This window comes from Galeopterus variegatus, unplaced genomic scaffold, assembly GCF_000696425.1.
Source record: "Galeopterus variegatus unplaced genomic scaffold, G_variegatus-3.0.2 Scaffold40, whole genome shotgun sequence".
Lineage (NCBI taxonomy): Eukaryota > Metazoa > Chordata > Mammalia > Dermoptera > Cynocephalidae > Galeopterus > Galeopterus variegatus.
This window is the reverse complement of record NW_007726151.1, coordinates 27,390-40,657: the sequence shown is the minus strand read 5'-3', so window position 1 is coordinate 40,657 and position 13,268 is coordinate 27,390.

Here is a 13,268-nt window from a genome sequence, read left to right as displayed (position 1 = left end):
CGTACCGGACCGGGACTGGCAATGGTAGCGCAACCCTCGGTGTTGCCCCCGCTCCTCGCTCAGCCAGTGAGCGGCCAGTCTGTATGTGGGTCCGAACCCTCGGCGGGAGCGCCGCCGCGCTTCCCAAGCGGCGCACTGTAGCAGTGCGCCACCGGGCCGGCCCCTAGTGCCCCCATTCTGCTTGGCCTTTTTTTCTGTACTCATGGTGTCTTAATATTTTAGATCTATCCATGTGGCTTCTGTGTCTCACCACATCATGATTTGATGGTATATGGACTTCTTACACATTGATTTTCTTTCTCTAGAGCAAGTGCTTTTTATAGATCTTGGTGAAAGATGCAAGATTTCTTATAATCCAGCCTCAGAAGTCCAAGGACATCATTCTCACCCATTCTGTAATCAATCAAGTTGCATCCCAAATTCCATCTGAGGAGAAACAGACTCCAAGTCTGGATAGGGAAGTGGTATGCACTGATAGGTAAGGAAGGGATTGATGATGGCCATAATGAAGGCAAACTACCATGGGAATATTTCAACCTATATCACAGTCAGCATTTCCCTTACATGGTATTCCTCTGTAGTTTATGGGCCTTCAGTTATTTTTTACTTTATCCCTTGGCTATGTTTTAAGGTACTTTTCTTTTAAAGAAGTTTTATAGCATCATGTTGTTACAAGCTGTGCAATCACGAGTTTAATTACCATGTTGTGTTCTCCAGTAAACTTTCCTTAGTAGAGCCTCCACTCACTCAGCAATGATTTATCACACATCTACTGTGTAGCAGACACTTGTCTCGACACTGGATATAGTACAGTAAAAATATATACTATTAGAAATTTTATCCTAGTGGGGACAATAAACAAATACAAATTTATAATGTGTCAGGAGGTTATCAGTGCTATAGAGAAAAATACATCAATTCTTTAGGAAGTCTGGGAAGTCCAGGTTAAACTTTATATTTTCTCAATACCAAGGCATCACCTTATCTCAAACTGTTATCATCTCTCCCACTCCCCCCTTAGTTTAGCAGTTAACTGAGCCACATTGCTGATGTGATCAATGTAATAAGCTTATATAGTTTATGTTTTACATACTTTTCATTGACGAATCATAGTTGTATATATTTATGGGATACAATGTGATGTTTTGACACATGTGTGTAATATAAATGATTATATCAAGCTAATTAACATACCCATCACCTCACTTACCTATCAATAGCCTGTAAAAACAGTTGCTTATGTGTGAAGGTGGTTAATATACTTTTTTTTAAAGATAATTTATTATACATACATGCGGGGTACAAAATTCATTTTCAGTAATTGTGTACAATGAGTGATGGTTAAATCATGGTAATTAGCTTATTCATCCCTATAATACGCAATCATTCTTTGTGTCCATAACCAGTTCCTCATTAGACCCCCTCCCTCTCCCTCTTCCTTCCCCTTTTCCACCTCTAGTAACTACAGTTATTTTCTTTCATTCTAAAAGTTCAACGTATTACTGTGATTGTTGTTTGTTTCTTTCTCTCTGTCTCAGAATTGTTTGTTTATTTATAGATTCAGCTCTCAGTTATGAGTGAGAACATGTGGTATTTCTCTTTCTGTACCTGGGTTGTTTCACATAGGATAATTTTCTCCAGGTTGATCTATTTTGCTACAAATAGTAGAATTTCATTCTTTTTAATAGCTCATATGGTTTAGAAAGTAGTGCTTAATTTTGAGATTACACAGGCATATTTTGAAATTTTATGATTACTTGTCTCAGTAAAATTCATTTTATACCTCTTTATATACCTCTTTTGTTATATAATTTAGTGTTCACATAGCCCTTGAAACTTCCAGGATCTTCAGGCCCAGGTAAAGAATAATGAAACTGAACTATAGTTCAGTTTCCTTTGCACCACTATTGTAGAAGGCATCCCTGATTAACCAAATAGATTGAATTATGTCCCCCCAAAACTCACTGAGGCTTTAATTGTCTCCCAAGTTTTATGTATTAGAAATGCAGTCCCCACTGTGACTGTTAAGAAGGTGGGAAATCCTATTATGGTAATTGAAAGGTGGAGCCTTGAAGAGGTGATTGGTTTGTAGGACCGTGTGGCAGTGAATGGATTAAAAATGGTGGCCATGGGCGTGGTTATGAGGACTTTAAAAGAAGAGGAGAGTCTGTCTCTTTCTCTGCTCTCTTTGCTCTCTGCTCTCTCTGCTTCCACCATCTTGCAATGTGAGACCCTTGGGTCACTGTCACTTCCACCAGATGAACTTTGGACTTCCCAGCCTCAGAAACTGTAAGCAACAAATTTCATTTTCTTACAAATTACCCAGTTCCATGTATTTTGTTATAAGCAACAGAGACAGACTAATAAGCAAAATAATATTATTTTTCACCAGATTCCACAAGTCACAAGTGGGATTGTGTGGATAAAGTTTGCACAAGATTTTATATATATACATACACACACACACACACACACACACACACATTTACACACACATACAATATATGTTCATGTGTGTGTGTGTGTGTGTGTGTTTGTATCAAACAACTCAAAGGAAAGCCCATTTGCTTAGTATCCTTATGTGCTTTATTTTGTGAGATTGCGTTGAAGTTCTAGCTCAATGAAGGAGATAATACTATAAGTTATGGGATGAGCTTCTACATATTTTCTTCATTTTAACTTAATGAGTAAACATAAAATTTCAATAACTCAATTTTTCTTTGGCTGATAATTGTTGCTTAAATCTGGCCCTGTTCTTTTCCTGCTTATATATGTTTTTTCTAGTGGGTTTTCTTCATAGTATCTAAAATACCAAGTAAATGAAGTTTTTCATAGCTCCAGTGTGCAGTCAAGGCATCCTGAAGATAAACTTTTCTGACTTGCTTTGTTTAACTTGAAATATATAATAATTACAGATTCATGGGATTCCATTTTAAGTCTAACAGTTTGAATTAGGTAAAATGATAATTTACAGATAAATGTCTATTAATATATCAGTTATTTCCTTGTAATAATTTTATAAATCAATATTTGATTATGTAATTATATTTAAAATACTCTATTTGAGCTGCTATTAAAAGTAATCTGCTTGAGAAATATGTTCTTATAAGAAAATAATTATTCTAAATTTTAAAAGTTATCCCCTTAGTACTATTATTGTGAAAATATAGATGTCTATAAAGGGAACATTCTTTTTTATTTTTACCATGAATTTGAGAAGTTGGGAAAACAGCACATTTTGTGTACTTTACAACCTGCAGTTATCTCCTTTAACTAAAACACAATAGTTTCTTTTTATTTCTAAGATAAAATGCTAACTGATTTTGCCAGCAAGATGCTGGAAATTAATGACAGCTTAAATATATATTTCCAGATCAAGTGAAAAATAGCTGTTGGTGTATTTTATGAGATGTGATGTTCTCCAAAAGTAACACTTTGGTGCCTAAAATGGGAAGAAAACTACAGTGCAGTTACATAGATTTGATTGTGGTACTGTTGAAGTCCTCTATTGAACAATTATGCAATATGGAGGAACTTATTCTGCTATTTCAAGCAAGTTCATAATACCCTTGGTGGTCAGTTAATAAGAATATCCTATGTTATACTTTGAACTGCTTACTGCCTAATTTGTTATGTAACAGTAGACTTTTGCAGCCATGATAGACCTATGGCTGAAAGAAATCTTCAAATGTGAGATTATTCATACAGTTAAGTCATAACCTAACTCCAAATATGGTCATTTAAATATCTCAATTAATTTGGATTTATGGGCTCTAATATCGAAAAACAGCCTCTGATCTTTAGGGAGTTCTCACAGAAGTTTTATGGCAAATAATGGCAATGATTGTGTATTATTATTGCTACTATTACTACCAATAATAAGAAATTACTACTATAAGAAAAATAATAATTATAGTTAAGAAAATCCTAAACTAAAGACATCAGTGTTAAATACTCATCTTAGTCTTCAAATATGCAGACATTTACAGTCTCAAAGCAGCACCAACTTTATTTGCTCATCTAAGGACTTTAAAAATTTAATTTCACCAGTTTCTAATTTAAGTACTTTTCCCATGGTCTATAAGTTTCTTTCAATGAATTTTGAAGAGTATTTTTGCACTACCATCATTTTCCTTAAGAAACTGCAAAGAAGAAATTGTGAGATTCAAGCAAAAGCTCAATTTTTTTTCAGCAATATACTTTGAAATTGGAAAAAAAATACATATGAAAAGCATTGCATGTTTGGACGTCATTCCTCTCACTCCTGAATTGTGTCTGTAGGCACTGCAACATCCAATTTATATCTTCTGCTATTATTTGATGTATGAGTTCTCATTAATGGTACCCAGTAACAGATTTTCTTATTGTTTTATTGATTGAAATATTATAAGCTATGGAATTATGTAAATATATCTATAGAGCACTATACAAGGGGATGAATAAAATAACCTGTATTTTTTTATTTTACTTTTCTGATATGAATACTAATTTTTCCCTGAAGTGATAGCATACACATAATTTAACAAAATTAACAGACCTGAAGCATTGGAGTAAGACATAATTTAGGAAACATGGAACAATTATTGCATTCATCAACCTAGATATAATATTTCTGCTTATACCATTCACAAAACCTACTGAATTCAGTATTATGAATATTTTTCAAATTTCCCACCTAGTTATATAATATTGCAATGAGCAGGATTCTGCTCTTTTCATCAAATATTGATGCTTATGTAACTTCTTATGAATCAAAATCACAGGGTATGGAAAATGCTATCCAAGTCATTTTTCATATGATGTCAAAGAAAGACAAAATTTCTTCACGTACATGATTTGATTCTACAATATATGCAGTATATATTCAAAAATTAGACGCAGAAATCTCCTAACTATATCTGACCTACTGAAAGAACTTTATTTGTTCTGTTATCTTATTATTTCTTGTATTTTTTATTCAAAAACACTGGTAAAAAGCAACCACAATACAATTAATACCTAGCTTATGAGACTGAAGAAAAATGAAATATAACTTTGTCTCGCTGCAATGTTTTTTCTACATTTATACAAATTCAGTGTCAAATATAATTGATTTATTTACTACAAATTTCCAATATGATTAGATAACAAGGTTATAATCCTCCTAACAGCAATATTTAATGAGGTGCCAGTATATGCTGCCATCAGAAAAATAAATGGTAATGACTGTTAACATCTAGTTATATAGGCATAAATGAAAATATCAGAGTCTTTCAATATTTCAGCAAATATTGCTCTATCTTATTTGCAACTGAACCTGAAACCTTTTAGCTTCATTAGCTATTCCCATACATACTATTCCCCCCAAAAGTGTAAATGTCTGGAGCCAGGAAGCCTCCATTTTATTGGATAAAACACAAATTTGAGGCGCCAAAACAAACCCAAACTGTCAAATAATACAAAATGGTGAGTGTATTTGATAGTTAATGGTGGTGCACATTTTCTAGGAATTAACAAAAAAATTTAAAAACCTGAAAGAGGAAACATTAAAAAAAATGAAATGCTTCTTAATAAATATAAATGTATACATTAGAAGTTCACAAAATCTTATAAAATAACAATCTAGCACCAAGGCAGGGCTGAGGATGGCAGATTGGCATTGGTTCTGTGCTCAAATACACTTTAGGAATGATGAATATTCCATATCCTACTTTTGCAGAACAGTGTAGCACAGTGAAGGGTCTGTAAAGTGCTAAACAAAAGAATTTGTTTAACATTTTTAATCCCTAAAATCCCAAATGTATTTTACCTTGGAACCTTGTTTTATCTCCTTGCCAAACACCTTTTTAACGAAAACAGAAAACAAATACAGTTTGCAAAACAAATTATATAGAATAAATTATTTTGCTTAGTTAGATCACACAGTTAAAAGTGATGCATCAGTATGTAGGAATTAAGCTTTTTTTAAAAAACATTAGGTTGAACTTCAAAACTATATGAAAAAAATACTTTTTAGTTTATTTTTTTATTTTATTGATGTATATACTTTTGGGTAAATATAAGTGGATCAGGTGATATTTATACACAGTGATCATACGCTTCTTTCATTTTCTAGAACAGTTTTTATTTTATATTATCCAACACCCTACCATGGTTACCTCAGTGAAACAAATGAACTAATATCCTGGAAGTCTTTTGTTTTGGAAGGCACCTAGAGAATTAGCCATTTATTCACAGTGGATCTGGCTTTTCATCTGACTTACTGTTTGTATTTCAAAGATAGCATAAATCATAAAAGAGCCTCCAGTTTAAAATACTAATGAGTTTTGATTTTGATATTATCATCTCTACAATTACCTGGAAATAATTGCCAAAGCATATCAGAATTCTGTTTTGTCTAACTATGCTGGATCGCAAATACACACAAGCAGGCTTGCACCAGAGAGAAAGACAGAGCTACTTATGTATGCGGCAGAATAACATCACATTGAATTGAGAAACTAGTCTCTCGGGACCAATTTTATGCCTTCCTCTACAGCTGTATGGAGCCACTTTGGAACATAATATATTCTTTTGAAGTCAATGATCCCTGAGGGTTCAAAGCAAGATAAGAATTTGGTTCTTGAGAGAGTGGATGCATTGTGTAGAATTGAGTCTTTAATTCTAAGCCTCACTGAGTGTGCACACATACCCACACACATACAAGATGAAGAGAAAGTGGAGTAAATCACAGGAGAATGCTTAAAATTATTAGGACTCACAATATTGATTTCACATGCAAGAAACAGAACAGAAGTTTATCCACCCATTGTATTGTATTGTGGAGGAACATTTTTTTATTCATCTTTACCTAAAAGGAGAGAATTAATAAGAGGAAAATAAAAGAGAAATGATTAGATGGCCCAAAGGAGTATATCCACAGAAAAGAAAATGAATCTTAAAAAGGAAAACATTTCCCGTTTTGCTGAAATTTGGTTTTATGGCATTCAACCTGGAATCAATTTCCAAGTACGAATCAAAGTTCTGAAGAGATTTGATTGGAGTCAAGTTGCTCACAGCTTTAACTCAAACTTAAGACATTTCATTTTCTGTGTGTGTGTGTGTATGTATGTGTGTTCAGCTTCTTTGGTAGAATTTCTGCTGGTCACATAAATTACATACAAAAAAAAACAAGGACAATTTTAGTTTTTCCTTTCATAACATACGTAGTTAAACCAGCAAAAATTGTCTGTTTATAACAACTGTCGTGATTACTTCTGTTGGTGTTAATTAACCTTTTTTTTTGGCTACATTTCAATTTATATAGAAAGTTGCCTCGCAAAGCTGTTTAGCTTTTATTAATTTTACGTGATGCCTTTGTCTGTTTTTGTGTTGTAATAGCAGAATACATGAAACTGGGTAATTTATAAAGAAAAGAGATTTATTTAGCTCATGATTCTGGGACAGCTGCATCAGGTGTGGATCTCAGGCTGCTTCTACTTATGGTGGAAGGCAGCAGGATAGCTGGCAGGTGCAAGGAGATCACATGGTGAGAGGAAGCAAGAAAGAGAGAGGGAGGGGAAGTATCCTATCCTTTAAACAACCAACTCTCAATGTAAACAAATAGAGCAAGAATTCATTCACTAGACCCCTCCCCCCAGGCATTAATCTATTCATGAGGGATCGGCTCCCCATGACCCAAACAGCTCCCAACACTGACACATTGGGGATCAGATCTTGACATGAGCCTTGAGGGGACAAGATATCCAAACTCTACCACTTGGTCACAGGTTAAAAGGCTTTGGAATGCATAGCTGAAGTTCTTAGTAAACATTACTAACATATTTTGGAGTCTGGTAGCATACTAATGAGAAGGGGCTCTAGGGTTCTTATTCAAAGTGCCATATAATTGAAACAATAAAAAAAATGTTAATCAGGAATAAAGCTTGTGAAACAGGAACTGCTGGGCAAAAATCTATGATTAAATGACTTGCTTTTGTTAGTAATCCTTGAATTACAAAAAGAAAAGACAAGGACACATTTGTTCAAGGAAAGGGATTCATACATATTTATCCAGTTGGTTAAAGATGACTAAAAAAATAAAGCTCAATTTGAGAACAATTTTGAAGCAACTTTTGACAGCATAGACACTGTGCTCTTTTCTTAGAAGGGTAAGATTTTTTTTTTTTTTTTTTTTTTTTTTTTGTAGATAGCAAGAATTGTGAAAGTTTGAGGACTCCTTTGACAGAAGAGGCTGCAGGTGTGATTGCAGAGTGATGGATATCTTTAGCCAATTCCAACATTTTGACTGTTACTGGATTCCTGGTCATCATCACCACAGACTTCAGTTTTATTTTAGCTAGAATCTTCTGATTTTTCTATTGTAGTCCCTCACTTATTGCATTGGAGCCTTCAATTCTCTACTTCTAGCTATTGGAGATGGAGATAGGTTAGATGGGTTATAATTGTAGGTAGGTAACGGATTGGTCAACTCTTTTCTAGGTCATTTGTACATATTTTTTCCTTCTCCAATTGTTCCCAAGAAATCCCTCTATCTTTAAGTTTGCTCAATTTACATTTGCCTTCATCCTTTTTTTTTTTTTTTTTTTTTGCCTTTCTTCATTGGTTTTGTTTGTTTGTTTGTTGCACATATTGACTTGGCAAAGTGCTTTTTGAACCCCAAAGCTATTTCTATAGAAAGAACCTGGAATTGTCTTTGTTTCTGTTTCTATATATAGACTCTCATCCCAAGCCAGGAACAAATCCATATAGAATTTGTTTAATGTTTGACTAAAACTATAGTGCACCTTCACATTTTAAAACAGCTTTTGATAGCAGTTTCTTGTGGATACCAACACAAAATACAGAGTGTAAGTAGTGAGACACCTCTGTAGAGGGTCTTTTAAAATTATTTAATCTTAAAACAAACATGGAAATATTGTCAATAGGGGAACAAATGGTACTTTAGTGAGTACTTATATAAAAACAGATACAAAAAGAAACATTTTACCTTGCTATTCTATTTGATTTAGCAGAGAAAGGAATGATAAAATGGGACAAAAGGGCAGGATGTGTGTGTGTGTGTGTGTGTGTATATATATTTGTTTTTTTTATGTATACACACACACATATTTAACTATCTTGCAGCTAGGAATCATCTTGCACACAAAAGTGCAAAGTGAGAACATCTCTCCTTGCCAGCAGAGGGGATGGGAGAAAGTTGTACATTATGAATTAAAAGATGGAGATTTTGATGAGAACAAAACAGCCAGAAAACACGATGATGTCAACAGACAGAAGGTGATTAAATCCTCTCACACTGAATCCATTTTCTCACAGCTCTGGACTAACCACTCAATAACACTAACTGTAATGTTTCAACTTAAAATACTTTTATAAAACCGCATCTCTGTGGATAAAATCCTAACTTAACCTTAAATGGAAGCTCTTCATGATCATGCTACCATCTTCCTCTCTAGCTTATCTCTTCTTATCCCACCTTTAACTATTGCATCCAAGTTCCAGAAATTCTAAGCTACTAAGCTATTAGCTGTGATTAAATGCACCAAGCGAGCTCCTTGCCAACTCCTGAACCTCTCATATAGTTTGAAATCTTCCCTCAAGCTGTCCTCTTTGCCTGGATAATTCCTTTTCTTCAATCATCATTCAAGTTTGATAGATCACTGACCCTTTCATACCCCCAAGGCTGGACTACATAACTGTCCTTCATGCTCCCAGAATATCCTGTGCTTAACTCCGTTACCCTTTATCTGTTTTGAAAATGCCTTTTCATTCCTCTATCTACCTTGATGAAATTCATTGCTACTCGCGCAGAGCCTGGCACAGTATACACATAGTATCAACTCAATATTTTTTGATCAAGTGGACATCAAATAGACATCAAATAGTTGGTTTAATGAGTCACTAGAAAGTACTTTAGAGAATCCTGACAATCCTTTTATAGAAACTTGAATTTTAGGGGGTCTATCACTGTAGAAATGTATTTGCCATACAGTAATATCACGTTAGTATTTGTGAATCAATGCTCATTGTAAACTTCAACAATTTTTTTTCTTTTTCTTTTCTTTTCATTTTTGCGAATTTTAATATCTGATTTCTGTAGATTATTACAGAAAAGTGCTCCAAGATATTTTCTACTAGTTCTTTGTCTTCATTTGTAGTATTATGTGTTCTTTGATAGATTTGCCTTAGGACAAACGAACAAAGTTCAAATGCTTCATGAAATATATAAATTCCTAGTAGTGGAAATTAATAACACATTAAAAATTATACATGAAAATTTTTCTCTGCAAAGCCCCCACCAGCAAAGACCAAACATGAAAAATAGATAAGATTTGCTTAGTTCCTGGTAGGTTGGCAAAAAGTGTCATATTTATCATAGAGAGAAGGAAAGACTGTTTCTGAAACTTGGAAACTAGTCTGTGCTTTCTCTATTATTCCTAATAAAGGATTTCTATGCAGTGGGCATTAAATAAAGGTTGAGATGAAATTAGGTAAGAAGTAAGTAAACACATAATCAGCCATTGAAAAGCATGCATTTCTTGTCACTTTATTCAACAAGTGCTGGATATTTTCTAATTGTCCTTCCAAATCTACCATCTATCTACCCATGTCCCCTGTTTCATCTGCATGTCGCACAGTAGTGGTATCCCAAGGAAAAATCAAGCGGGACTTTTGAGGCAAGCTGCAAATGTCAAAATGTCAGTTTTCCTGGGAATGGGCAAAGAGGAAAGGATAGAGACAAACTAAAGAAAAAAGCTGTAGGCTTTTATAAATAAAATCATTATTCAAACATTTAAACATATACTAGTACATGAAAAAAGAAAATGAAAAGTTTGGCAAGTATTGATACTACAGTTTTTGGAAAAAAAGTCCTTCACAATTAGAGATACATCCTCTAGGAACCATTGTATAACCTGGAAATGTAAATCAAAATGACCTCTTTTGGGGACCCACTGTGTAGCATAAAAAATTCTGTGTACCATAGCATTGGCAAGGATTGATTGCTTTCCTTTCACCTTTTTTCTTACTATTGAAAACCATCTGAGAGAAAGAATAATTTCATATCTACTTTTTGTCTCCATCTAACTATTCCTGGCTTATAATATGCACATAGAAACTCTTGCTGAATAAATAAATGAATAATTAGAAGCTTTAATAAAAATCAAAGGTTTGGTGCTAACAATGGAATTAATATAGTTTCTACCTAGTTACTTTGTATTCAGATAATTTAGTATAATGATTGGGTTACAACTGCAGACAAAACAGTAAAATGAATCTTCAAATCAGTATACACTCAAGAATAAACCATTTTAACCCCAAACAACTGTGTCTTACAATGTGGAGGCAAATTCTGTTTTTTTTCTTAAGTGCTACATTACCGAGTGCAAATCCAGGCCTAGAGATGTTTATAATAATAATATAAATCTTCATATTTGGGACACTTAGGTGAATTCATGGTCTGATTCATGGCCCACATCTAGGTTTGGAATTGGTGGAGGACAAACACACTCTGATTTAAATCAGTAAAGGTAAATACCAGCACTATCCCACTGCATTCAAAAGGAATGCATGAAACCATCATCTCTCAGCAAAGCAAAACCCTCACGTCTTCCACTTCTTTGACAAAGGCAACAAGAATATACATTAGGGAAAAGACTGCTACTTAAATAAATGATGCTGGGAAAACTGTACATCCATATGTTGAAGAATGAAACTAGACCCGTACCTCTTGCCATATACCAAAATCAACTCAAAATCAATTAAAAACTTAAATCAAAAACCCAAAACTATGAAACTACTAAAAGAAAACATAGGGGAAACACTTCAGGATGTAGGCAGACTTTATGAATAAGACCCCCAAAGCACAGGCAATTAAAAAAATAAACAAATGGAATTATATCAAACTGAAAAGCTCAGCCAAGAAAACAATCAACAGACTGAAATGCAACCAACAGAATGGGAGAAAATATTTGCAAACTCTGATTCTGATTAATATTCAGAATGTACAAGGAACTCAAACATCTTAACAATAAAAAAGTACCCCGATTAAAAAATGGACAAAGGAGATGAATAGGCATTTCTGAAAGGAAGACATACAAATGACCAACAGACACATGAAAAAATGCTCAACATAACTAAGCATCAGGGAAATACAAACAAAAACCACACTGAGACATCATCGTACCCAGTTAGACTGGCCATTTACAAAAAGAGAATAACAAATGCTGGTGAGGATGCAGAGAAAGGGGAACACTCTAATACTGTTGGTGGGACAGTAAATTAGTGCACCCATTATGGAAAACAGTTGCCTCAAACAACTATGGATAGATCTGCCATATAATCCAGCAATCCCACTGCTGAGTATATACCCAAAGGAATGGAAATCATCACATAGAAGGGATACGTGCACTCCCACGATTATAGCAGCTCTGTTACAATAGCCAAGAGTTGGAACCAACCACAATGTCCATCAGCAGATAACTGTATTAAAATGGAATACTACTCTGCCATTATAAAGAATGAAATTCTGCCATTTGCAGCAACATGGGTGAATTTAGATAAAATTATGTTAAGTGAAATAAGCCAGACACAGAAAGAGAAACCCCATGTCCTCACTCATAAGTGGGAGCTAAAAAACTAACAATAAACAAATAAACAAAAAAGAAAGAAAAACACAACAGTCACAATAATTTGTTTTACTTTCAAAAAGAGACAGCAGAACTGAGGCTACCAGGGGTGCGAAAGAGGTATTAGTAAGAAATTGGTAAAAGGACACAAAAAATGGTTATGTTGTGTGATGCTGAATATACTAATTATCCTGATTTGAGCATCACATATTGCACACAGGTACTGACATTCAGTGCTGTACCCCATAGATATGTACAACCAATTATTGATGTTTCAATCAATGAATCAATTATTTATGTTTCAATAAAATAAATAAATAAATAAATAAATGAATAAATAAATTCAATCAAGGAAACATGACGAAAAAAAGATGGGAAAAGTAATGGAACAAGATATATTTGGCTAATGATATAAAATGAAAATCAGAGAAAGTAAAATTTTTTAAATAAATGTACCTTAAACAGATATGCCTAACCTTAACATGGGACAACATTACCTTATTTTGCAAGTAAATATAATCCAGTAGAAGGATTTAACAGTAATGAGCTCATATACGCCTAACATTGCTGTTTTGAAATGTGAAGAGGTAATATTGCAGAGGGAGAGAACGTAACTTAAGATACACAGTGAAGTGGGAGGGGTGAAAGGGGGTGGGGGTG